Here is a 25,965-nt window from a genome sequence, read left to right on the forward strand (position 1 = left end):
TGGTGAACATACTGGAGCTTTATTTCAGTTGCTATAGTTAAGATCTAAAGGACTATGAAGAGCCAGGCTAACTCTTTCCCACTGTTTCTTGTCTTTATGCTAAGCTAAGCTAACTGGCTGCTGGCTTTAGCTGTATATTCACCAGACACATATGGGAGTGGTATCAATCTTCTCATCTTAGTCTCAGTGAGACAGCAAATAGGTGTTTTTACCAAAATGACTATTGCTTTGAGGTCTGATGAATGACTGTAGATGGCAACTTTGTTTTTGAGTTGTGGAAATCAGCACCAGGCTATTATGTTATTTTGGAGCCAGTGAAACCAAACCCAGTGTTCAATGCTTTGTCCCAAACTTAAATGTCCTGGATCAGCATCACTGAACAAAATAACTTGAAACCAAGGGTTCACACTGCTCATAATCAGTGTGAGATTTTATAAACTCGCTATATGCTTCCAATCTGTAATATCCGCTCTACTCCAAGGAAGCAGAGGGGGAAGGAAACATTAAAGCAGCCCCCTGAGGTTTCCTAAAAGGCACAGAGACACTGGACATTATTGCATTGTGGTGCTTTTCTACAGACTTGAATGACTTCTGAAAGAAGCTACACCCCCTCCCCTTTAAACTACATTTAAATATAAATTAAAATGTTTTCACTATTTGCGTACTGCCACTTTATTTATTTGTGCCATTTTACCAGGATATTGGCAATTACAGCACCAGTGTGCCTCACCATTAAAAAGCTCAAACATTCTGTGGTTTTCAGTCATTTCCTGCTCGCAGTGTTGTTGTTTTTTTGTTCTGTCCTCACTTTGAATGGTGGAGCCGCATGAAACTGAACATGCAATAGGCTACTTGTCACATTCAATTGCGTGTAATGGATCCAGAGGATAAAATTCTGCTTAGCACCAAGAATGTTTTCAAGAAAACGCTATTCTTCCATTACACCTGTGCGTTTCATGTTTCACACAAGTAACAGCTCTCCTCTCTCTTCCTCTCATCCCTCCTCTTCCCTCTATCTGTCATGTTAACGATCCTCCCATTTGGGGTTCCTGATATCCCGGCTCCTCTCAGAGGATCCTGCTTGGCAGAAATAGAGTTTAGAGCAGCAGAGCTGTTTCCTCATTGATTTTGGATCTGACCTTCCTGTAACCTCGCGTAAAACAATCGCCTGTATGCCCAGAGTCCCCCCTGCAGCAGGAGGAGACCAACCGGCTGACTGTAGAGACAGTCAAACATAGAAACAGGCAAAGAAAAGGCAACTTTATCACACTTCCCTCCTGACAGCAGTGGAAACACAAGGGAGACAATAGGGTCACACAACCTGAGAATACGAGTGGCTGCTCTGTCCCAGAGCTGGTGGATCCCTGTGAGGTATCAGCCAAAAAAAAAAAAAAGTCAGGACTTCATACAGCGCAAGTTGAGAAGTTGAGGTTTCTTCATTATGTGAAGTCAAAGATGTCCTTTATTCTCAAAGGAAATAGATAAATTAAGCAGAGGGTAAAGAGGTGAGCCAGGAATATCCAGCTGTGAATTGGCCTGAAAAGCGTGACTGTGCCAAACCAAAGATGACAGACAACCTGAGGGTCATTACTCTGTGATTAAATACTGTATGTGCTGGGAGTCAAATCTGGAGGGGGTAAGGTGAATAGAATTGTAGTTTAGCTGAAGTTGCAGCTATGCAGCGTGACCATTGATTGCCCTTCTCCTTCTTGAACCCTAAACTTCACAAGTCCTTTTCTTCATGAAAAGCCCCGTGATAAATAAAGGTGTTTGCTCACCTTTTCCATTTTGCAGCGTATACTCGGCTCACTTTCACACACATCTGTTTCTATGCTGTCTTGTTATCACGGTCCTTGACCACGGCAGGGAGCTCGCTGCATAATAGAGATCACAGTGATGGATGAGCTGGAGTTTGGAGAGACCTCTGGAAAGAACTCGGGATCCTGCTTATGAAGTCTGACAGGAATCCAAAAAGTCCTGGAGGGAGGCAGGGAAGGTGAAAACCTCAGACTGAAAGGTTATAATCAGAACAGAGCTAACCAGTCATTTTCTCACTTTTTAGGGATTAAATGCTGTATTTGGTTATCCATGGCCTATAATGTGATTGTCACTGAGCTTACAGCAAACTGCACCACGAAAAATGTTAAGGCTGCATTTTTGCCACTGTGTTTCTCATCTAACTAACTCATACAGACACACATGGGTGTGTCTCAGTAAATTCTACGTAGAGGCAAGGGTCCTTTTTAGGACACAGTTTCCCTTTTAAAGCACTCCTAAACTTAACTTTACAATCCTGTTGCTGAGGTGAGACATTTTTTCCTCCTAAAGACTTCTCTTCTTTTCTCTGTGTACACTTTCAGGCGACAGTGTATGTGTGTGTGTAACATTCCTCTGGTCTCAGCCTCACCATTGTTGCAGTTTGTGGTTGTATGAACAACAGCAGGACAATGAGCGAGGCAGCTGTTCAGACTGTCAGTGGTGAAACTGCAGACAAGGCCTGCTACTCGTTACCAGCAGAGATATTTCATTACAGCTATTAATGCACGCTGTCATGTGTTTATCTTCATGGCCAGAGATTGTCTTATTGAAAACATTACGGATTCTTCTTTTGACTAGAAGGTTCATTCTTAGATTTCCAGCTTGGTCTTTTGGAAACAGTCCCTCTGAATGACATGCTGAAAGTGTTGAAAGGAAAATGTTCAGACAGTATGCTAACATTGCATGTTTTTAAAAGCTAACATTACTTGTGTAAAGAAGCTTCTGTGCTTTTAGCTGTGTTGTCGGTTGATGTTTTGGGACACTCATAGCTCATGTCTCACTATCTGTAAAGCTAACTCTGTATAGTATTGGTAAACATCATCATTGCTACCAGCTGCTGTTTCTCATTCCATGTCAGCGTTGTCAGATGTACAATAATTATCATATTTATACAGTGATTTTGCCCACTGTACAATCAAATTCAGTAATGTATGATCATTTTGTGGCAGTGACAATAGGCGTTATTTTCAGTCCGTGCTGTCTCATTTCAGTTAATTTCCCGTCATGATCAAGATCCTACATAAACCTGTATTTGCAACACTTTCTCATTCCAGCTCGTCAAATACTGACTCTTTCTCAGGCCCCTTGGCGTGTTATTACCAAAACAAAAAGGCACCGCTCGGCATCTTTATGAGACGCACCCTTTAGTGTCTGTACGAGATGCACGGCTGTCTTTGGGTGAAACATGTTGTATTGTGGTTTGTTTGGGGTTAAAATATGTACGTAGTATATCATAAATATGTTGCACGAGTGACTAAGTGACCTCAGAGGGGTGGCTGGGCTCAGCCTCAGAGATAGGGTGAGGAGCTCTGACATCCGGAGGGAGCTCGGAGTGGAGCTACTGCTCCATGGAAGGGGTCAGTTGAGGTGGGTCAGGCATCTGATCAGGATCCTCCTGGGCACCTTCCGTCAGAGGTGTTCTGGGCACGTCCAACTGGTAGGAGGCCCCGGGCAGACCCAGAACACGCTGGAAGGATCACATATCTCTTCTGGCCTAGGAACGCCTCAGGAGGAGCTGGAAAGCATTGCTGGGGTAAAAGATCGATGCATGACAGCTACATCCGCTTGCTTTAAAAGAAAAAACAAAAGCAAAAAAACGATGAGAAATCATTTAAGTACGTTTTTCATATGTAGGCTGAATTTTTTTAATTGAATATGATAGTTTTCTTCTAAATATGATAAGCTTAAGCAGCTGGCACCCTACTTTAGCATTTTTCCATTTGGCAACGGTGTTCCATGTGTCATAATAACCAGCCACTGCCAGCAGGCCAAGACAGGCGCACGTGGTGATAAGTTTTGAAAGTTCAAGTGCTGCATACAAATTATTTTTAAACAGTATTTGAATGGTTTCTAGCAAGTTGGTTCATTTCTGAATACTGAAAATGTGGTAATAATTAAGCTATCATGATATGGTGAGAACATTATTTTTCTACCCCTTTGTCCCTGCGTTCATCCTGTCAGTGCAACCCAGTACAACAACAGTATCTAAAAACGTCCACAGACATATTTATTACATGCATTTTGTGCTGGATTGCGTTATATTTTATAGGTCTTTTTTTATTGTGTTAGTCCTCTGCCGATAGCTGAGAGTCCACAGACAAGTTCATTTACATTGTAGTGGGTCCATAGACAGATCTAAAATAGCTACATGCTATAGCTGAGGTTCACACTTCTTGCTTCTCCTCACCCCAGTGTAATTCCTCCTTTTGTATGGTGCCTCGCTGAGGCTGTCAAAGGTCTGTAATGAGAAGTATTAGCCTCCTCACTGCTTGTTAATTGCTTTTCTTTGTCAAAATTGAAGAGACGGGAAATCGCTCACTCTGCACATTTTAGATAGCATCACCGCCTTTTGCCTTTTCCCCCATATGGTTTGCTGCACATGCAATATATTGCTGCTGTTTTTCTGAAAGCACAGAAATGTAAGAACCCCCCGAGCTCCTGACTACGAGACAGTGAGCAGCCATCAACAGGCATTAATAATGTGGTATACCACTAACAACTACATATAACGACGACCTGTCGTGGGTCTAAACAAGACATTCCAGTGCTTTTATCAGTGGCGTGTGCTCAGCTGTAATAAGTGTGGAGAGAGGGGAGGGACCTCGACACAGAGATGCCCTTATCCGTGGCATGCCAAATGTGAAAGTGTGCCTCCAGCCATACATAATGACAGCTCTGGGGTTAATGGTGTCATGGGTGTTCATATCTGTCATAGCTGAGTCATATCTCATACAGGCTGTGTCATTAGTGACAGTAAATCTATCATCAGTGTGTTGATAGAAGTTAGAAAGTAGGTAGGTACTTATTCTAGGAGAAAAACATGCAATCTCAGTGTCATTCCAGTTTCTGCTTTGTTTTCCAACCTTTGCTCTTCACTCTGATCACCACCATGACCGAGTGCTCTCTGGACTAGTTCACTCCATTTAAAAACAAAAGCCTGACTGCAAGTCTGTAAGAATATTATAGCAAGCAGTAAATCTGGAATGTTAACATCAGCATGTTAGGCTGATATTTGGCAGACATTTAAAGGTTCTGTATTTGATGATCAGATCATCAACATAGAAGCAAACCACTGGTTGCTAGGTAAAGATATGGGTGAGTCCTGGCATCCTGAGCAGAGAATTAACTTACACTCTCCCTGTGTGTGTTGTAGTCTGAGCTTCTCTGTGGTTTTTTGTGGTGAGCCTGTCCTGCTGTGCTTGTATGTTAGTGTTTGTGTGTATCCCACTGGCTAGCTCATTGCCGTCGCTTTGTACTGCGCTCATACAGGGTTACTGCTGATATTGGGATGATGGTGTTACAGAGGCGTAGCACCCACCCTCCAGTTCCCCCCAGTTAGTCTGACTCACTGGATGTAGACTGTGGCTATAAACCTGCCACTGGGCCGCTGCTTTCAGCCAGCATTCTCCCTTTCTTCCGCCATCTGTGTGTTACTGTTTCCAGTTCCCTACTCTACAGTAAACAACAACAACAGCCTTTAAGCTAACAACCTGCAAGCTGACGGTGGCAATGTTTGACAAAGATTTGGATCGCACAATAAGACCTGCCTGCTTTGTTGTTTTGGTGAATTCTTGTAAAGATCTCCAACAAATAAAACAACCTGTGAACACAACTTGGACTGACTTCACTAATGTACTGATTGGTTCCACTTCACGAGCTTCTGTGATATCATTGAAATGTCTGTGGTTCCAGTGAGCTCCTCCAGAGCTAAATGCACTCATGCTGTACCTCTAGGGCACAGTATATATAAAAAATGTTAATCTTTTTTATCAGTTAGGGTTATGCCTAGGAACAGTTAGGGTTGTCATGAGAACCGATACTTCGGTACCAAGTCAATGCCAACACTCAAAAAATATGTCAGTACCTGTTTTTTTTTTTTCCCCGGTACCGTAAGTACCAGCACAACTTAGCCCTCAGCGGGCCATGTCAATTCCTGTCAGAACTGACGGGAGCAGTATACGTGCGTTAGTCGTTGCCAAGGACAAGCGTCAAAGAAGAACGCCTGTTCTCCATCGTAGTAGGAGTTGTGTGTGGAAAGGGTCTCATTTACACCGCAAGCGATGCGTTTGCGTAGTGCTCGCGAATGGTCGCTGTTTACTCGTGTTTTTATTTCGGCGAGCATGTTAACAGGTTAGAGCATTCACACCACATCTGTTCTACGTGCTGCTGGAGTTGCGCTGCTTTCGCGAGCAAGCCCGAATTTTTGCGCAAGTCGCAAGCCAATGGTCGCTGTATTCAACAAAAAATCCACATCTGCGGTGGCTGAGAGAGGTCACAACACACGCGAACTCATGTTTAGTAGTAATACAAAGCAGACAAAGACTACTTACCCATTTGTAGTGCTAAATATTAATTCACCAAGCGTTGGAATAATCACTGGCGCAAACCTGTCCACCCTGGGCTTTGAGTCCAAAATCACTTCATCTTCTTTTGGGTTTATTGGAAATTTGCAAACACGGTGCACTACCGCCACCAACTGTTCAGGTGTGGTTTGTATTTTGATGGAACTGCAGGGGCCGCCGGTGACGCGTCTGTTCGGTTTTGGTTTGAATACACGTGTGCTGCCGCAACGCTTGTGGATCACTTGCGGTGTAAATGAGGCCTTAGATTTAAAGTCAAAGTTTGAAACAGTTTTAATAAAGTAGTGAATTTAGAAATACATGAGTTCTGTTTTTTGATTTTTATCGTGGTATCGAATGAGTATTGAGAATTGTGGAAATTCACCGGTATTGGTATCGACTGCTGAAATTCTGGTATCGTGACAAGCCTAGTAACAGTTGAGTCGCTCACTCACATGTCACTGTTAATGTTTTTTAGGGCATTTTCTTTTGGAGAGCCTTTATAATGTCAGTGCTTGCCCCCCCCACGTGCAAATGTTCCACCAAAACAATCTCATGCCTCACATTGTTTTGGAAGGGCATCATTGCTGCATCCTGGGCTAAGTGCTGCCCAAGTCCATTGTGATTGGTTTAGAGAAATACAAACAAGCCAGAGTGTTTATTGCTGAATGATAATCAGTGGTTCCAGACCTTTCTCTAGTGCTGACACAACGCTGTGGAGATACGCCCTGGTTAACACCATGAGCTCTGTCAGCACTGTTGCCATTGTTATGCACTGTTTATGAAGTTAGCACCATTAGCTCCTGGCCGCCAGCTCTGCCACCTCCATGTTGAGAACTGTGTCTAGACAGCTCATACAATCTGAATTTCAGAACAGAAATTAAACTGCTTTTTTTCCTTTGAGAAATATCAGAAACCAGTTTATATTTTTTTTTGTTCCATGATGGTGCCTTCCTAGTTTTTAATTTGACAGAATGCTGTTATCTATCTATGCTGTTAACATTTACACCCCTACAGTCCATCCATTATTTGTCAAGAGAATTCATTACATAACAAAAATCTTAGCCTCATGGTGGTGCAAGAGGATTTATCCTCTGAGGACCATGAATACCAGGACAAAATGTCATGGCAATCCATCCAGCTGTTGTTGAGATATGTTAGCTTGGACCAAAGTGTAGTCGACCAACAAATCACCATTATCATCCCTTGAGGAGCAGATACTCTGAGCACCTATTTGCCCTTCACATTAAAAAAAGATTGCACTCATATGACATTTATTACAAACAAAGTTTAAAAGTTTGAATAATAAAAGAAGGAATCAGGTGGTTTTAAGGTAAGTAAAGTGGTAGTGTTTTATTGGGTCTCAATATCTAAGTGTTTGAGTTTATTTTTAACTTCATTACTTTTTTATCTAATCTCTCCTGGGACTTGGAACCATGTTTAACACTCAGGTGTTTCTGGCCAGAAGTAGATAAATACACTATCAGAGCCAAAGATAACAGCTGAAGCTGAGCTCCTGCTCATGCAACCCGACCGTGTCATTGGCTGAGAGTACTTTGCTGTAAATCACTGATTAAAGGAATAAACTGTAGTGGTTGTATTTATTGCTGCGCTGTGCTGTAACATCTGCTTTTATGGAGGCCACCCGCATGTGTGCATACACTCACATTCTCACACACACACACACACACACACACACACACACACACACACTTACAAGAGGCATAACCGCAGAAGGCAAAGTTTACCAGGCTTTATTTAGAAAAGTGTGTTCTGTAGATTTTTAGCAGTCAAGCAAATAAACCTCAATTTGCTCATCTGAACTGGACCTCCCTGTGTGATGAATGAACCTGCAGCACAAAGTGCCAGCTTTTAAATAGGAGCTCTTTAAGGAACGGTTGCACTTATAATCACAGGCTGGAGAGGAGGATTGTACAACAGATTAGAGATGATTCGGTAATAAGACTCAAATCCACAGGTCAAGCCCCCTGAGTTCTGCTCCACATAACAATGAACTCTTTCTAATGCATTGGAAATAATTCAGTTAAACAGATCCTGTTGTAGAAATGCTGACTTTTTGAAGAAAGGATGAAAACAAAAGTGAAACCCTGCCTTCTTTCTTCTTTCTCCTCCTTTGCCATCAAACTTCAATCCTTTTAATTCAGCCATCTTCTCTTTCCCTTCGCTATGTTCCTCTGCACTGATCTCCCCACCCTCCTGCTTCCTGCCACCCATTCTTTTTCCACCTCTCCCTCACTCCAACCTCACACCAATCTGGGTTTTCCTCTCCTCTTACTTGCCATCCCCCTCTCTTTGCCCAGTCCACTCCCTGTCTTCTTTTCCATGTTCTCCCTCTCTTCTTTCCTGCCTCTCTCTCTCTCTCTCTCTCTCTCTCTCTCTCTCTCTCTCTCTCTCTCTCTCCCCCCCAGACCTTTTTCACTGCAGCCATATCACCTAACGCTAATGAGGGTTTTAATCATTTATATGGAGGAAGAGGGGGCTCACACCCAGCGGCACGAGATACTGTGTCTGCAGAAAGAGGAGAAAGAGACACAGAAGAGCCTTGACACTTTCCCTAGAAAGGAGCAAAAATCCAAGCAAGTTGTGTGTCTTTCATTTCCAAATACAACGTTAGCTAACTTTCAAACACAATCCTAGCATAGAATTCCCCCTGTCCTCTCAGCTTAACAGAGCAGCTTGCCAAATGAGACGACCTGAGGGCACGATGGCAGATAACAGTTAAATGAACAGATGTCTGAGTGGAAGCGCAGCACCGCGCTCCCACCCAATTTGGCCCTTGCTGGGCCGGGCCTGCAGTGTTTACACAGGATAGTGTATGTGAGTGTGAGACGCTCGGGGTCCATGGAGAACGTCCAGGCCCAGACGCCATAGATCCAGAGCCAGAGCGCGTCTAGTGGCCCCTGGGCTCTTGTAAAATTAAAAGTAGTTGGAATGTGGATGCTTTGCCGAGCAAAAGAACTGCATCTATGTAGCGGCTCAGCTGGGACCGAGCTGGCGGGGAACACCTGTCTCCAGACCGGACCGGCCCACAATCTCTGAGCCGACATCGTAAACAAGATTTTCTGCGTGCAATTGTGTGTGTGCATGCTCACTTAAACAGAAATAGATAATAAGCAGGAAAATAACATCTGTTCAGGGTCATAAAAATCTTCTGTTGTTGCCGATATCTGGCTCAATTTGGAGTGTGGGATTAAGTTGGTCAAATGTTTTTCTGTGTGAAGGACGTTTAGTTTTCAACGCACTGACCTTTCAGCAGTGCTGGAAGGTACATTTAAATACTTGTCCTGTACGTATTTCCCTTTTGATATACTTTATTCTTTGACATTACATTTCAGAAGGGAAAATAAAAATAACTCTACTACATTTTTGACAAATATAGGCTAGTACCAGTTACTTTACAAATTCAGATTTTACACAAAAAACATATACAAACATATTTTGCTTATGGGCTTCATGCACATATTTTACATAAAGCTGTACCTGTCAATATTTCATATTAACAATCGATCAAATGACTATTAGTAATGTGGAAGGGAGCTCGTAATGACAAACCCATAGAGAATTATCACCAGACTACAGTTTCCGTCAGCTCCATGGTGTGTTTTAGCATCACTTAGTTTTGTTTTGATTTCACAGCCCACACCTTTACGTTAGTTTACTCTCACTGCTCTCATCATCATTTTGGCAGCAACAGGCAAATGTTTTCAACAAAATATCTCTGTTAAAACAGCTGTTTACTACCCACTCAGCACCAGCAGATAGACAAAGTTGGTAATTAGCTGGTGAAGCTAGAGGAGCATTTAGCAGCTGCAGAGACAGATATTTCCCTCAGGAGTTGGTGGAGACCAAAACAGAGCCAAAAGGAGATGAATACTGGACTTAAATTTGGCAGGTTACCAGGAACTATCGGTAAAAATGATGGCGTCACCTATTTGTTTGTGGACACAAATTTAAAGCATCAAGTGTGGCATTTTGGCTGTTGCCGTTTTGTTTTCTTGGAGTCAGAAGTGACCATGTTTGGACATGAGGGTAAAGCTGTGGAGGAGTGAGGGGTGAATTTGACTCACAGGCTGTGGTGACGCCTCGCAGACTGCCTGTCACTCAAGGTGTCCTGCCCTTTATTATGTGTAACTTTCAGCCTGAATCAAAAGGAACTGGGTGAGATATATAAAAATTCACTTCTCATACAGTTGTTACGAAAGTTGAATTAACTAAAAAGACCAACATTTTTTTTGTACCACACTTTTATTGTTGTGCTAAAGTTGGGCATTTTAACATGGGGGTCTATGGGAATTGACTCGCTTTTGTCTCAAGTGGCCATTTGTGGAACTGCAGTTTTTGGCACCACCGCTTTGGCTTAATTTTTTAGCCTCAGAGGTTGCCACTTGCCAGAAACATGACTCCAACAAACAAACAAAAAAAAATCTAAGGTGCTAATATGTCAATACTGTGTTTGCCACCTTTTGCACTGCCTCCATGTGGCCAAACAAATCAGTAAATGCAGGTTTAAGGTTTAATTAAAACTTTGAATGCAGCACATTTTACATAGTGGCTTTTACTTGAATAAAGGATCACAGTCATGTATGAGCAGAGCCTGATTATTGATAATCCTGGAAGTTGTGTAGACGTAATTTATTGATGGTAGAATTGACACATTTTCCCTTGTGGTTGGGGGTGCTCCTGCCCCTCAGCAATTTATATTGATTCCTGTATTTTTGTTTTTACTACTTAAGGGCAAAACATTATTTATTGACTTCCCACAAATAATAACATCTGCAAACTGCCGAACGTCCCACATGGCAACCCTGATAATTATTTAAAGCTGTAACCACGGCAGAAAATGTTTAAAGCTTAGTTTATGTCAGTTTTTCATGAGTTGGGGGGGGGGGGGGGGGGGGGGGTTGTTGTGTTTATTATGTCACATTCTTTCACACGAAGTGAAAAGGCGGGAGTTTGGGAGTCCTTGCGTCCATTCACTGGGGCATTACCATGTTCTTTGATGGACTTCATTGGGCCCAAAGGAGAAGGACGTAACCCTGTTTATTTAAATGCACAGCTTTGTGGGCCCTTAAATGCTGCTCTGTCTTCATCCCTCAGTCACTGTGCCTCCATTCACCGCAAAAAACAAAAACCTTTGACCCCTTTTGTCTGCTCCATTTGTTGCCTCATTCGATTGCAATCTTTGTACTTCATAGATTTCTCAATTTAACAATTTTCCAGTAAAATGAGGTTATTTCTCTTTAGACCTGCCTTTGGCTTTCCTGGACGGGTCTCTGTGCCATTCTGGTGGGAATCTGCACCTAAAGACCTCTTTTTGCTCTGATGTTCCGATGGGAATGCTTGCCCAAGTGACATTGGCATAATAGATTTCAGTCTTTTTGCTTTCTCCCCTCAGCTTGTTACAATTAAAACCGTAAGCAAAGACACAAAACAGAATCCCAGCCAAGCAGTCACTGAGTCTGGCCAGTTGTTCTTATTTCAGATAATAGTAGGATTAGCTAATTCAGAACGGGTCATTATTTGAGCTAATATTGAGCCCTTGCTCAATGTAGTGCAGGCTTGACAGGTCAATCCCCCCATACTCTGGAAGATTATAATATTTCATCTCACAAAAGAGGTCTTAAACTTCACGTCTTAATTCAGCCCTCCACTTTACTCTGTTGATTTTGAGCTCTCAGTCAAATCACTTGGGGTGATTCATGGGTCACCTCTTAGAGGAATGACATTGTAAGTGCAAAACTTTTAAACAGACAGTTTAATATAAAGTTTTAAGGCAGTGAAGTTAAAACAGTTACCAGTTTAAAGCCTCTTTAATCATGTGCACTCTTCAGGTGAAAGAACGGCCGCTGCTTTGAATTGTAGTTAATACTGTGCCGTTAATGTGTTTGCGTGTTGCTTTGGATGCTTTATGTATCTGGGCAGAGCCGGCTCTGTTAGTGTCAGTTTATGGGCAGCTTTACGAGCAAGTCGCAGCTCTGCTCACAGAGAATGATGGAGAGGCCTTGAACAGTGCCATTGACTGGGCTAACTGCAGTGCGTCTGCAGCCGGCTAAAATCAACACCAGTATTATACGCTTTAGTGAAAGACCTGCCAGTAAAACACTTCTCTGAGAAACACTGTTGTGGGCAGTCCCTTTGCGACTTCTAACTTCCTTCTTTCTGCATCAGCATTACTGTCAGCAAAACATGCATCAACTCTGGAACAACAATACACTTTGTACCAACAAAAGACTATAGGACTAACAAAAGGACAGTTTAGCCGACTCCCTGTTTTAATGACCAAAACATCTGACAGCCTTGTGACACGCTCCAATTTGGGGTTTTGGAAGAAAACATCACCTCCTGAAAGCATCTTGAATTGTGACCCACCACAGAGGGTGTAAGAAAAAAGTCCTCGGCAGAGACAGACAGGGAAGTGTGGTAATATGAGGTGTTTTATGATACCGCCAGGGATCGCCTGATAATCGTGAAATATTGTAGCAGCGCTGGGGCCAGAAATTCAGCCTTCAAGATCCTGGGCAGTGTTTCTCTTAACAGGATCATAAATTACTTTGGCAGGAGGGTTCTTAACTGTGGGCCACACAAGACAAGGACCTAAACTGAAAATGTGGCTTCTAACTTTCAACCATGGCGCAATACTAACTTTGCATATTGGTGCAAAATATCTGTCAGCATGCTTTACGTGGTGACGATGCAACTATGTGGTAAGACTCTCATGACTTTTAAAGTTTTGCTGAAGCCCTTTTCACACATGCACTGCAACTCTGAACTTATCTAGACATTACCTAGAGGAGCTGTATGTGAGAACGCAGAACAGGACATTACACAGACTTCACCCTCCCAGCACTCACAACAAAACAGCCATGTCAGTTGACTGTGCAAGCAGCTTCTTACGAACTACACTTACCTTACCTTATTGTAAGATGGTGCCCTCCAGTGGCAGGAGTGATTCTTAGGGGTGCAAAGGAGGAAATTAGGTGACGTATTAAAAGCGACAGAGTTGGTGTAATGGTCTATAAAAATGGAAGAAGTCCCTATAGGATGGGCGGGAGGGGTGGTTGATGAGTCAAACAAGCACAGGACTTTGACCCAGGAGACTAGTGTCTCAAAGTCAACGTTGGCGGCTTTTAATAACATAGCATAGGGTTGGGTCAGGTCTCGATAATACCAGTTCGGTTCGGTACTCCGTCTTGGACCGGGTTTTTTTTTTTTTGAGACCGACCGAACCGCATATGTCATTTTACGGTGGAACGTATGCGGAGCGGACTCCGCGGAAGTCCACCCGGACTAAAAGCGGACGTCCGCAAGCCCTCTGCGCGCAAAGCTCAGATTTTACGACCGCGCAGACTCCGCTCCACGCACCAGTGTCACACAAAAGACTGCTCGGCATGTATTTTTCACATCGCAGGGATTTTTTACAGACATTTTTACAGGAAACTACAACATGGAAGTGCACTCGACTATGGAAGTCCGAATGACTGCGGACGTTCCTCACGGATTCCGCTCTGCTTATAGTACGCCCGAGTCTGTGAGCACCTGTGTCTGCCTCTTCGCCAAGCACACAGCGAGCAGGAGAGAGAGGGGGGTGGGGGTGGGGGACTGAACTGGGGGTTGCGAGTGGGCATGCGCCGAGGCCTCTACTGTAGCCTGGAGTTTGTTTAACAGTGACGGGGAGTCGATAATGGCGGACAATTTAGTCTCAAAGAAATCAAAGAATGCGCCAATATGGTAACACTTTGGCTTTGTGCCAGATGAAGGAGGCAACCCTTGTTTGCACTGATTGAGTAAGCTAAACCTGCAAATTTATTTGTAAGGAAATAAAGAAACAGTGTTACTGTCACTCTGTTGTCCTATGGTTGTTTTTTATTTTAAATGAGTCAATTGCGCCCCCAAGTGGCGAAAATCCGGTATTACTGACTTGATGCGGTTTTTCACAAAAACAAAGCCTCTTGTTTTTTTTTCTCATACTGACCCAACCCTAACATAGCATAGTACACTAGTATGTGAAGCATACTACACTAGTGTTGTATTCAAGTCAGTTTAGTTTTATTGACAAAGCCCAATATCACAAATTACAACTTGCTTCAGAGGGCTGTCCCTGGACCCTCACAGCGAATAAGGAAAAACTAGCCAAAAAATCAGTTTAACGGGGGAAGAAAGTCTTTCATGTGACATAATGCGATGTTACGTTAGTAACAAAAGTATTTATTTAAAGTCAAACCATGATGTTTTTTACTAAACCTAACCACCTAGTTTTGTTGCCTAAACCTTACAACAAATTTTTATAGTGATTTCTATCATGCAACTGGGGTGAAAGAATATGGAAGAAGTATCATTTACACGTAGACGGCAACAAAAATGTCTAACTGGAGAGACAATGAGATACAGGAACTTCTATCGGTAACGCCATTCCCAAAATCATCAGACATTTTCAAGGAATGGCAACAGCCTGTGTTTTTTAATGACCAAATTACGAAGCAGCTGTATGAACAAAACAGTGCTATTTCCGCTGCAAACTTTTTGCGTTGTGCCCTGCTTCCTGCACGCTTTATTCTGGGCGACTCCTCGCCTGAACCAGATGGAGTATTTTCAGGGGGTGAGAATGCGTCTGACATGGACAATCTGTTGTTGCATTCTACATGTGTGAAAGGGCAGCGAAGTTCATATGAGAAAAGACAGCGTTAGACAGCGTTTAGTAACACATAACAAAGGCACACGTAAGAGAAAAAGATTTTTGTGCAATGAGTCAGTCTGGTGTTTTTTTACTCCGAAAGACACATCTGAAGTCTCAAAATATGGCTGAGGTGTGTGACCTTCCCAGTGGAGACCTGACTGGGCTGTGTGTGTGTGTCTGTGCATGTGTGTGTGCGTTTCTGTAAGTGTGTGTGTGAGAAGGGGACAGCTTTAGTAAACCAGGGGCTCATAAAACGAGCAGGATTTATATGGAGTGAACAGTATGTCCAAGAACCACTTCTGAGTTATGTGTCCAACAGAGACTTGTCCTCAGACACAGAGCAGGGAGGGGCACCAGTGAAGTCCAGTAATCTGGTCTGTGTTCACTTTATTCAGTCCCCAGTAAGAGCCTCCTAGTGGCAGTGTGCATTCATTCACAAAATGTAACATGCAAATAATCATCAACAGCCCATTTTCAGGTACAATAAAAGTAAATAAAAAATAGTCTGTATAAATGTAACAGGAAATACACTAATATTGTAGTTTTTAGCAAAGGTAAGGCCACCAACACAGTCTCACTGAGTGACATTTGACCCTCATACATGCATAATTTCACCCAAATACGTGCTTTAATTGGGCCAGCCATTTTTTAATTCGACTTTGATACACAACAGGACTTTAATGCCGGTCCTTATTTTCACTGATATTGACTAAGATTGCTTGAAACATATTTAACCACAACAAAAATAGTTCTGGTGGAAGCATAGTTAAAAAAACAAACAAGTTACATAACATTCGGCTCCAGACATGGCGTCCAAACATTCAAGTTCAATATACAGTTATTTGACTCAAACGAGAGGCACCATGTTCGGTTTTGTGTTTCTCATGCAAAATACCAATCATGTCACAGTCGAACGTGAATTTAAATGTGAAGGATTTGTCTGTGTCAGCCCTGTGAATTGTCTGCCTGCTGCCTGACCAAAATAAGATGGGATCAATCTTTAATAGCGGGAAAGCTGGTAAAGAAAATGATTAACTTGTTTGGGTAATAACTGTGAGGCTTAACCGTTCTGTTAGAGTGTGTGGTTTCATCATGTTTAACCACTTCCTCAAAGTTTAAGTTGGTAAACATGCATTGATCCACTGATGGATGACATGTTTTTGGGGTAATTGCACAGGATGGTACATGGAACTCATAGACTGTATAAAATAATGGACGCAGCCACCATAATGTCACCCATGGGTTTGTGGACTTCCATTTCCATTTGGAGGTCACCATATTTGGACAAGAGGGTGGATCTGACTCTTCAACAGACTGTTACTAAAGCAGCCCCGCACTTAGTTATGCATAACTTTAAGCTGTAATAACCCCGTACAGTTGTCATGAATTGGGAAATTAGCCTTAAAGTGTTTTTTACCAAGCTGTAAACATATTTACACAATTTCTTCTGTAAAGTTTGGGTTCTGGAGCCGGCCTCAAGTGGCCATTAGAGGAACTGCAATTTTGGCACTACGTGTTGGAGTCATTTTTTAAGCCAACAGGCTCATCAGTCAGTCTATTTGGGAGAGATAAGGTCATGAGTGTGCAACGTTTGTTCATCAGATACTACAGGACCATGTTACCAAGACGATGCAGCTGTCAGAGTCCAGCTGAACTTTGACTTAAGGTCTGGGAAGTAGATGTAGACAGAGGTCTTGTTTGTGAACATGAACGGAAACTCTCTTTATATGAATGTGTTTTGGAGGGTTTGTCTAAAAAATCAAGATACTTGATCTGGTACATCATCCAGAGTTAGAGGATACTATTGCATTATTTAACATGGATAGAGCTCTGTATGAACATAAAACTGTATGAGGTGTGGGGTAGAATGGCACACTGGCCTCCATTAGACAGATAGGTGGGAGTGTGGTGAGCAGAGTTCATGACAGTGAGGTGGAGCAGGTCACAGGGAGGTCAGAGAGACTTGCTTGGTGGTCTGCAGATGCTGAGAGTGACAGTTAAGACCGGGGATCTCTGAGGCTGAGCCACAGGGTTATCGCAGTCACCATCACACACTTCCCAGGTTCTGGTGACATGTTATGGCTATCGCTGACAGCGGCTTAAAAGCAAGTTACATCAAATAAGGAGCTGCAGCCATGCATGTAAGAGCCCTTTGCTGCAACATATGAGACAAATTAAATCTCAGCTTGGTTTATTTCCTGCCTGAGAGGCTCTGTGTTATTTTTCTACGCATTAGCAAAGGTTACCAAAAATTATATGGTTTGCAAGAGGTAAAGGATATCTGATCATGACTTATGTGTTGGCTAAATGAAGGGTATGGTTGTGGGGCTGCTGTGTGGCCTTTTCTCATTTAAAATCAGCGTACACACATGCAAATGCTCATATACACATGAGCTGAAGCAAATCCAAGAGGTTTGTCCCCACTTTGTGAAATCCCTGGGACTTTTTAAGGTTGTACCCTGAGTAAGAATGAGTCATTGGCCTCACAATGGGCCACAGTGACAGCCTGTCCTCCGCACAGCTCTGATAGCAGGAGAATGCCACTCTGGGAGGGTTTAGTCGCTTTATATTCTCTCCACGCCGAGGTCCTAACCCCCTGTGTCGGCCCCCTCACCCCTCACCTCCTGTCTCCTCTAATGTGGCTTTATTGACTGTGACACACTGAGCATGGAGACGATGACCAAACAATTAAAAGTGCCCCCAAAGGAAGGGCCATTAGAGTCACAAACCATTCCACGGGCTTTGTGTGCTGATGTGTCTGTGCGTGCACACTGTTTGTGCGCGTTTCCAAAGTGTGACAATACACAAGCAGTGGTGGACAAGTGAGGCGGGTGAAATTCCTCTCACCACACCATCCCCCTTCAGCCCATGAATATGAAACAGAGCTCTTAGCTTCCTAAAGGGACGCAGACAGAGACGACGGACACCGCAAACACGCCTCTCATTTTGGTTAAATTATCAGCAGAGCGAGAGAGATGGAGAGGATCATATGTGCCGCTATTGTTAGCTGATAACTGTAACTCAACCCTGGACTCTTTAAAGCAACCGTCTCACAGCGCTCCTTCCTAAGATTACTGTCCGACACATTCTACCGCACGTCTAAGCCTCCACAAACTGGGTTATCAGGGAAATCAAGCTTGCTTAAGCTCCAGCAAACATCTCAGAGATCAACTGGATTATGATGAATTGTATGTATTCAGCTGCTGCATCAGGCTCACTCTCTGCAGAGACACATCTCTAATGAAGTGGGGGAAATGATGGCAAGTGGCTAATGCTCTTAAAGAAACACATGCATACATATAATATGTTGCTGCAGAGGGTTCCTGACGGCTTTAAGGGCCCTAATCTTGTCTTTGTTTCAGCTCTAGCTCTGGTTCTGTTCTGTCTGCAGCATGTAAATGTGAAGCGAAGCCCCATAATGATGCCGCTAATGGTCTGCATGACCTCTGACCTCCTGTCTCTGTTAGGGTCTTCACAGGGCCACAGGCCAGCCACATAATCGCTTCCATGAACTACTCATAGCCCTTTCAAATGTGACTTTTAGCCCTGGTGGGGAGTTAAATGTTAATTTTGTGAAATGCAGCTAATGCTCGGCTGTCACTTGTCGTCAGGTTTGATTATGTTTGTGAGCTGTCGTTTGTCCTCCTTTATTAGTTTACGCTGCGATGAAATGATCTGCATGTCATTATGACCTCCTGGAAACAATCCTGTCGACAATTTCGGCACGGGATACACACACACACACACACACAGTGCAAACAATACTTAAATGGAGAAAAGGTAAAAGTGGAAATAGAATTATACTGAAGATTTTATTGAACATAACACTAGATTTCTTCTGATTTATCTCACGACTGGCATTTAGAAAACACCATCAAAGACTAAAAACAATTCATCTGGCAGGAAGATGTTTAAATATTACCTATTAAAGGCTGCTCTTTCATTAAAGGCCATCTGTTCAGTAATTTTTTTTGCATCCAGATATACTGTCAATAAATATCATCTGTGTTAAACTTTTACCAGATCCCCCCCACTGGGACAATTTCATTACTGTTAGAGATGACATCAGGCCAAAACAACTGGCTCTTTTATCTTAGTTAGGAACGGTATCAATTGGATTTGCTGCCTTTAAAGAAAATTGGAAGAACATGAGCCTGAACAGAGTTAAGCTCTGAGGGGCACGGTGCGTGATAACAGGTATGAAGAATTCAGTTTTCCTGTGCGCGTGTTTTTGTTCAAAGAGGAAATCATTAACTTATGAAAACACTGGGCTCTTTAGTGAGAGGTCTTCGTCTGAACATTCACAGGTGAGCCACGGCTATAAAGCCTGAGCACAGCATATAGAATTATATCTGAACTTTATTCCTCGTGAACTTAAAGCTTCCCTAATCACAGTTTTTAATATTAATAATTATCACCCAACTCTGCAGTTCCAATCAGTGCTACAGAGCATTTTAGAGTCTTTCAGCTCATTGTTTTGTTTTAAAGACCAGGAACTGTTTTGGTTCGTATGATCTTCTCTCATCAGCCTCATTTCCAGCAGCAGCAAGCAGCTGTTTCATCAAATACACTCTAAAAACCCACTGTACACAAGCTTCCCAGCAACATACGGCAAACAGTTGGTTGTGTACTGTTATGGATTTTGCTAGCATACATTTGCCAGCTGGCCAGAGATGTGACTCTATATAAATTCTAATGTTGCAATAAATATGCTCAAGGTCAAGTAGCAACTATTTGTTATACAACTTTATAAGATGATAATGTCAGTGTTGCGTTCATAGCTTGTGACTCCTGCCCCCAAACCACCGAAAAAAATCACTTAATGCAGGTTTGAAGTGATAGTTTTTTTTTTTTAATTTTTCACATAAAGGTTCTCACCAGTAGTGACATTAATGCTGGGACTTAAAGCAAAATGAATGGTGGCAAACAGAGTCAAGCTAACGGGAATATTTTAGAGCTACAGTCAAAAGAATTCAACCACTAGGGGGCAGAAAGACTCAACACAACAAACAACAATCACACTGAAACAGCCTTTTGCACAATTCTGTTGGTAGTAAGTTGGCTAACCTCCATCCATCCATCCATTTTCATCCGCTTATCCAGGGCCGGGTCGTGAGGGCAGCAGGCCAAGCAAAGCACCCCAGACGTCCCTCTCCTCAGCAACTCTTTCCAGCTCCTCCTGGAGGACCCCAAGGTGTTCCCAGGCCAGATGAGATATGTAATCCCTCCAGCATGTTCTGGGTCTACCCCGGGGCCTCCTACCAGTGGGACGTGCCTGGAACACCTCCAGCGGGAGGCGCCCAGGAGGCATCCTGATCAGATGCCCGAACCACCTCAACTGACCCCTTTCGATGCGAAGGAGCAGCAGCTCTACTTGGAGCTCCCTTCAAATGTCCGAGCTCCTTACCCTATCTTTGAGCCCAGCCACCTTTCAGAGGAAACTCATTTTGGCCACTTGTATTCGCGATCTCATTCTGTTGGTCACTACCCAGAGCTCATGACCATAGGTGAGGGTTGGGACGTAGATGGACCAGTAAATCAGAAGCTTCGCCTTCTGGCTCAGCTCCCTCTTCACCATGATGGTCCAGTGCAGCGCCCGCATCATCTTTCATCTTATGCTCCAATTGTCTAGTTAGGCCATGCACCCACACAGTTTTGTTTTTGTTTTTTTTCTGAGGGACATCATCTTTTTCCATCGAGGACACAGCTTATGTGGCTGCCACCAGAAAACGTTCTACACCCAGCATCTTTTGTCTTTTGTTTTGCGTGGTTGCATTTCCAGGAAGGCGCTGGTGCTGTCACTGTTGCTCCTTTCAGGCAGCCAATCATCCAGGGCGCGACCACGAAAACGGAGGAGAGGCTTGTTGGCCTATCCAGGCCATATGACATGTCGGACAAAAACTGACAAAAAGCTGACATTTGGGAGCTGATCAGCCGGACACTGAATGTTGCTGGTCAGTGTTAGGCTTTTATCATCATACTGATACAGTGCCATCTTGGACAAGTTTGTCAGTTGTGTAGTCAGCCCCCTGTTAATATAGCATCTTTAAGAAAGACGCTAGGAGTGCTTTTTTTGATGAAGCACTTCTCAGTCCCCTGCCACAGCTTTTCTGCCACAGAAAAATGCTACGTGGACACAGGCGCTTAGGTACTTAGCATGATGAATGTCCAGAAAAGTATCTTCTCATATGTGTCACATTCTAAGTTGAGGGGAAATTCTCTAATTACTGGACTTAAGGCCTCTTCTAATATCCTCCACTGAGGAACTCATGCCACCTTATTGTATGTCAAAAATATTAAGTATCCCAGTTACCCAGGGGTCACATTTTTCTTTTTACAAACTAATTTCCACTCTGTCATCACCTCGAGTATAGCAACTGTACTATGTAATTACTGCAAGTGCATTTTTGTTTTTTTAGGTTTGGTGCCTGGAGGAACAAATTTAACCAAAATATGTTCCTTAATGTATCACAGCATCAGGGTGTCCTTTAAACAGCTTAAGTATTAAATCACATGTTACCTTGATTAATGAATAAACTAATCCAAATACCCTCTGCAGTGCTGAAACCTTGTTTAGAGTTACCCACTACTACCATCTACTGGAGGCTGTTATGTTATCTCAGCAGGCCTCCACACACAAATACAACCACCTGCAGTGATGACCGAATGAAAGCACGGTGACCTTCTTGGGTTTCAGGCATTGGAGCCACAAACAGCTCTAAACAAGAACCTTAAAACCACTCCAAAAACTGCTGAAATTCGGCTTACGTGAAAGCAAACTCCCAAGTACACTCTCATCACCCGGCTCAAGAGGATTGTTACTCCGACATCCAAATATGATCTCAGAACACTTGTGTGAGCGCGAGCGGGTTTAGCCAAGAACCAAGAACAGGCGGACAATAAAACAGCAAATGTGAGCCACACGAACACGGGAGCTGCTAACTGTGATGAGGTCAGGCCTCTTTGGACCTTCTCCTGTTGCCAATGTCATTAAAATGAAAAACTGAGCAAAAAAAAGTCTTTCCTCAAGCCTCATAAATAAGGACTGTATGATTCAGAGCTCGAATTTCCTCTTAGGCGTCAAAAATTAGGAGCTGCAAAATCAGTGTTTGCTCTGTAACACAATAAGGCAAGTTGTGTTTTAAAAGCAGTGTCCCAAAGTGACATTTTGAGGGTGTCATTTTGAGGCCCTCACATTAGAGAAATATTTTAATAAGTTAGTGGCAAAATAGTGCAGGAACACAAACTGTTTGCACCTCTTAGTTGTCAATTATTGAAGTCCAGTGTGTCTGTTCTTTAAAGTGGGATTTAAAAGAGTTAAAATCACTTTTCTTGCATTATTTTTGTGATCTATTCTGTACAAGATTTAAATCCATGTCACGGAGGAATAACAGAATTCAAGTTGATGGTGTTGTAAATTCTGATGCCTTTTGAGACACTGCCCCCCTCTGGATCAACTTAGAGAAATCATTCAACAGGTCACACAAACACAGAGTATATTTGTAGTCATGTGCACATGTATGTGAACAGTGTGTTACGCCATTCAGTTTAACATTTGTGCATTCAAACAGGTGCACATCTGTAGAGAATAAATGTCAGCGCTCTGCGTATGAACAGCTATTAGAAGATGAATCACTGAAGCTATCATAATAAATCCACTGTTTTAGTGGAAGTTGCTGTTCACACCTTTCCCCTCCCTGCGTAGAAAAAGATTAATACTTCTCATAGCATAATTTGGAACATCTGCTTAGCGCTAAAGAGGATGTGGATCCTGTCATAACATTCCCCAGACCGACAGCGTGTCGTTCACTAATCAAATGACGCCGCGCACATCCACTGGGATTTGAAGAAGTTTCCAGTCTCCTTTTTCCTCACACCCAGAGACTTACATAACCCCAGAAGAATCCGCCTGAAACGGATTGGTGAGGAGACAAATGGGCCACAACAGGTCTTATGTGGATTCTGTCTGGATGAGCCAGACAAACAGCAGAGACGCCTCCAGACAGACAGCAACATCCTGGACTCCAGAGGTCCAAGAGGGAGTCTGCACCTGCTCGTAGTGGTTGTTTAGGAAAACTGACTCGTTGTATGGAGCGACTACATGTGTAGACGAGTACACGGTGCGTTCAGGGCTGCCAGCATTTAAGTGCATTTTTGATATTAAATCAGTTTGTGAACTTTTAAAGGTCCATTGTGTCGGATTTAGGGGCATACATTGTCAGAAACCTTGAAATTAGCTATTTATATCTACATAAGGAGCATGTCCTCACCCATGGAAATTGCTATGTCACATCGCCATATTTCTACAACAGCCCAGAACAAACAAACCAAACACTGGCTCTAGAAAGGGCCAATAATGTTCTTGCTTTGGCCATTATAGTAAGATTCTTTTCTTAAGGTAGAACTGTTTTATTCAGTGTTTCTCCTGGTTTCTATCGCCAGATCTGTTTGTTTTGGAGAGGAGGAGACCTCCACAGATAACTCGTCCCCCAGTAAAGATCTCCTGAACGGCTGGATCAGAAAAGAAGTGTACACACACTAACAGGTATTGGGCTAGCGGACTGTCTGCAATGAGCCAAACAATGTCGCAGAATCACTGATTTGTCCGGCTCCTGGTAAAAACCTCCTGAACAATGAACATTGAAGGAAGTCTAACCAAATGTTTGAGCTGGTTGCAATCTGCAAACCTCACAGCTAAATGCAACTAACTCCCCCTAAACCTTACTCTCTGTTCATTTAAATATTTAAAGGAATTGATTAGCGTTTTTACACTTAATCATCGAAGCACTGTACTTACATATACATTCCAGGTATTGTACTTGACTATTTCTGTTTTATGCAAGTTTTTACTTCTGCTTCACTACATCTCAGGGGTAAATATTTTACATTTTAATCCACTACATTTATCTGACAGCTTTATTTACTTTTCAGATTGCAATTTTCATCCATTTCCTGTCCTGTGAAAACCATGTACCATATATGTGTTGATTTTGAATGTTTCTGAAGTTTCTTTAAAATTCTGTAGCTTCTCAAGTTAAATCAAACTCTTTAAAAACCCTTTTGGATCAGCTTGAAAATCACAAAGCTGAAAGCAGGGCTGTTTTTCTGACACCATGATAAATTGAATTTTTAGAGATGAGTGGTTCTCACAGCCGCACCACAAACACATGATTATGTTATAGAATATGATGCATTGCTGTTGATTAAACTACCCAACAGTGTATGAAGGAGTTGTAATGAGCACAACCTTAAACATCTACAGCATTAAAATGCAACATACTTACCTGTAGAGCTATTTATCAGCCTAGATTGTTTTGGTGTGAGTTGCTGAGTGTTGGAGATATCAGCTGTAGAGATGTCTGCCTTCTCTCAAATATACTGGAACCAGATGTCACTCAGCTTGTGGTGCTCAAAAAATACATTTAAAAACTCATCAACAATGTCTCTTGCCAGAAATCATGACCCACTTACTCAAAATAATCCACAGACCTTGTGTTGAGCGGTTTTGTGAAGAACTATTTTCTTTCTACCAAACTACATCCACAAACAGTATCACTGCACAGAGGGAAATGTGCATCTACTCATGGAGGAGGGGCTTCTGACAGCACAGGTTGTAAACATTAATGGCGTCCTCCTCTGCTGAGCTGTAATGTTAGCTAGCTCAGTGGTGCTAGGTGAGCAAGCAGTAGATGCATACTTCTGTCTACGCAGTGATTCGGTTGGTGGGTGTAGTTTGGTAGAAAGAAAAGTTATGTGCAGAATGAGCTTAAGAGGCAGATTTTGTTACCTCAGGTCAGAACCAGGCTAGCAGTTTCTACTTGTTTCCAGTCTTTATGCTAAGCTAAGCTAGCCAGCTGCTGGTTACAGCCTTATATTTGACAAACATGAAATTGGTAACGATCTTCTTACATACAAATATTTTGTAATGTTGTCCTCAGCGCAGCCTTTTCTGAGTCTGGGGAGAGCATGACATGCTGTTTATGTGTATCACCTCAGTGAGGACAACAACCAATCAGCAACCAGCACACCTTCTTTGTATCAGCTGCTTGGGGCCCCTGTTGACAGTGGTGGTGCCAGCACCAGGCCGCCCAGACCTCAGCCCCTGTCAGCCCAGCATACACAGAGGAGAGTGGTGAAATCACTAGCACATGGGCCCTAACACACACACATTCAGCTCGTGTTTGGAAAAATGGCATGTTCAGCGCCACACTCCTGACCCCTGACACACCCAGACTATTCTTTAAAAATAATAAAAATAAATCCACCTGGGAAACATGAGATGAATCAAGCGATATTTTAACATTTAGTGGAGAAATCATAAGTTGTATGTTTATATAATGAAAACTTTGTGGCCATATCTGCTGGGCAAATTGTAAACGTGGCTACAAATGTTAATGGCAGCGAGGTTCCAACACAATGTATGTGTGTGAGAGCGTAGTGTTGAGCATGTGTGAATGCTTACGTGCTCCACAGAGAGCTCTTTGTGTATCGCTCTAAACTACTGGAGGCACCAGCAGTCAGCGTGCTCCAACTTTATGTCAACGGCTTTGTGACAATATTTATATAATGTTTGCATAAAATTATAAATATACAGGTGTATTTACCTGTAAGGACGGAGGGAGAGCTGCTCTTTCCCATGTCGTCTTTCAGACCAGGCACTGTGGAGGCGGTGTTGGACACATCGGGGCAGTGATTTGTATGTATTTGTTTAAGACTCGGGTTTCAGGTTGAGCTGAGTACGTGTCACTTTCATTAACACGTTGGTGCTGCTGGCCATGTGACTGCAAGGTCATCTAGAGTTACACACTTTGACTTAGTGGTTACCAACAGGCTTTAATTTTACAGGCAAGAAAATATATAGGTGTATACAGGATATTTCTGTGTGGAATTGTT

The 25,965-nt window shown here is 42.8% G+C and overlaps 1 long non-coding RNA gene across 1 annotated transcript in view; it reads left to right on the plus strand.

Annotated features, from left to right (window-relative positions):
* Positions 1-21,614, plus strand: part of LOC144463734 (uncharacterized) — a 49,147-nt gene extending 27,533 nt beyond the window's left edge. Inside the window, exon 3 of the long non-coding RNA XR_013491753.1 lies at positions 20,176-21,614. This is a non-coding gene — a long non-coding RNA (uncharacterized LOC144463734). The remainder of the gene's footprint in view (positions 1-20,175) is intronic.
* The last annotated feature ends 4,351 nt before the right edge of the window (positions 21,615-25,965 follow it).

Source organism: Epinephelus lanceolatus, chromosome 6, assembly GCF_041903045.1.
Source record: "Epinephelus lanceolatus isolate andai-2023 chromosome 6, ASM4190304v1, whole genome shotgun sequence".
Lineage (NCBI taxonomy): Eukaryota > Metazoa > Chordata > Actinopteri > Perciformes > Serranidae > Epinephelus > Epinephelus lanceolatus.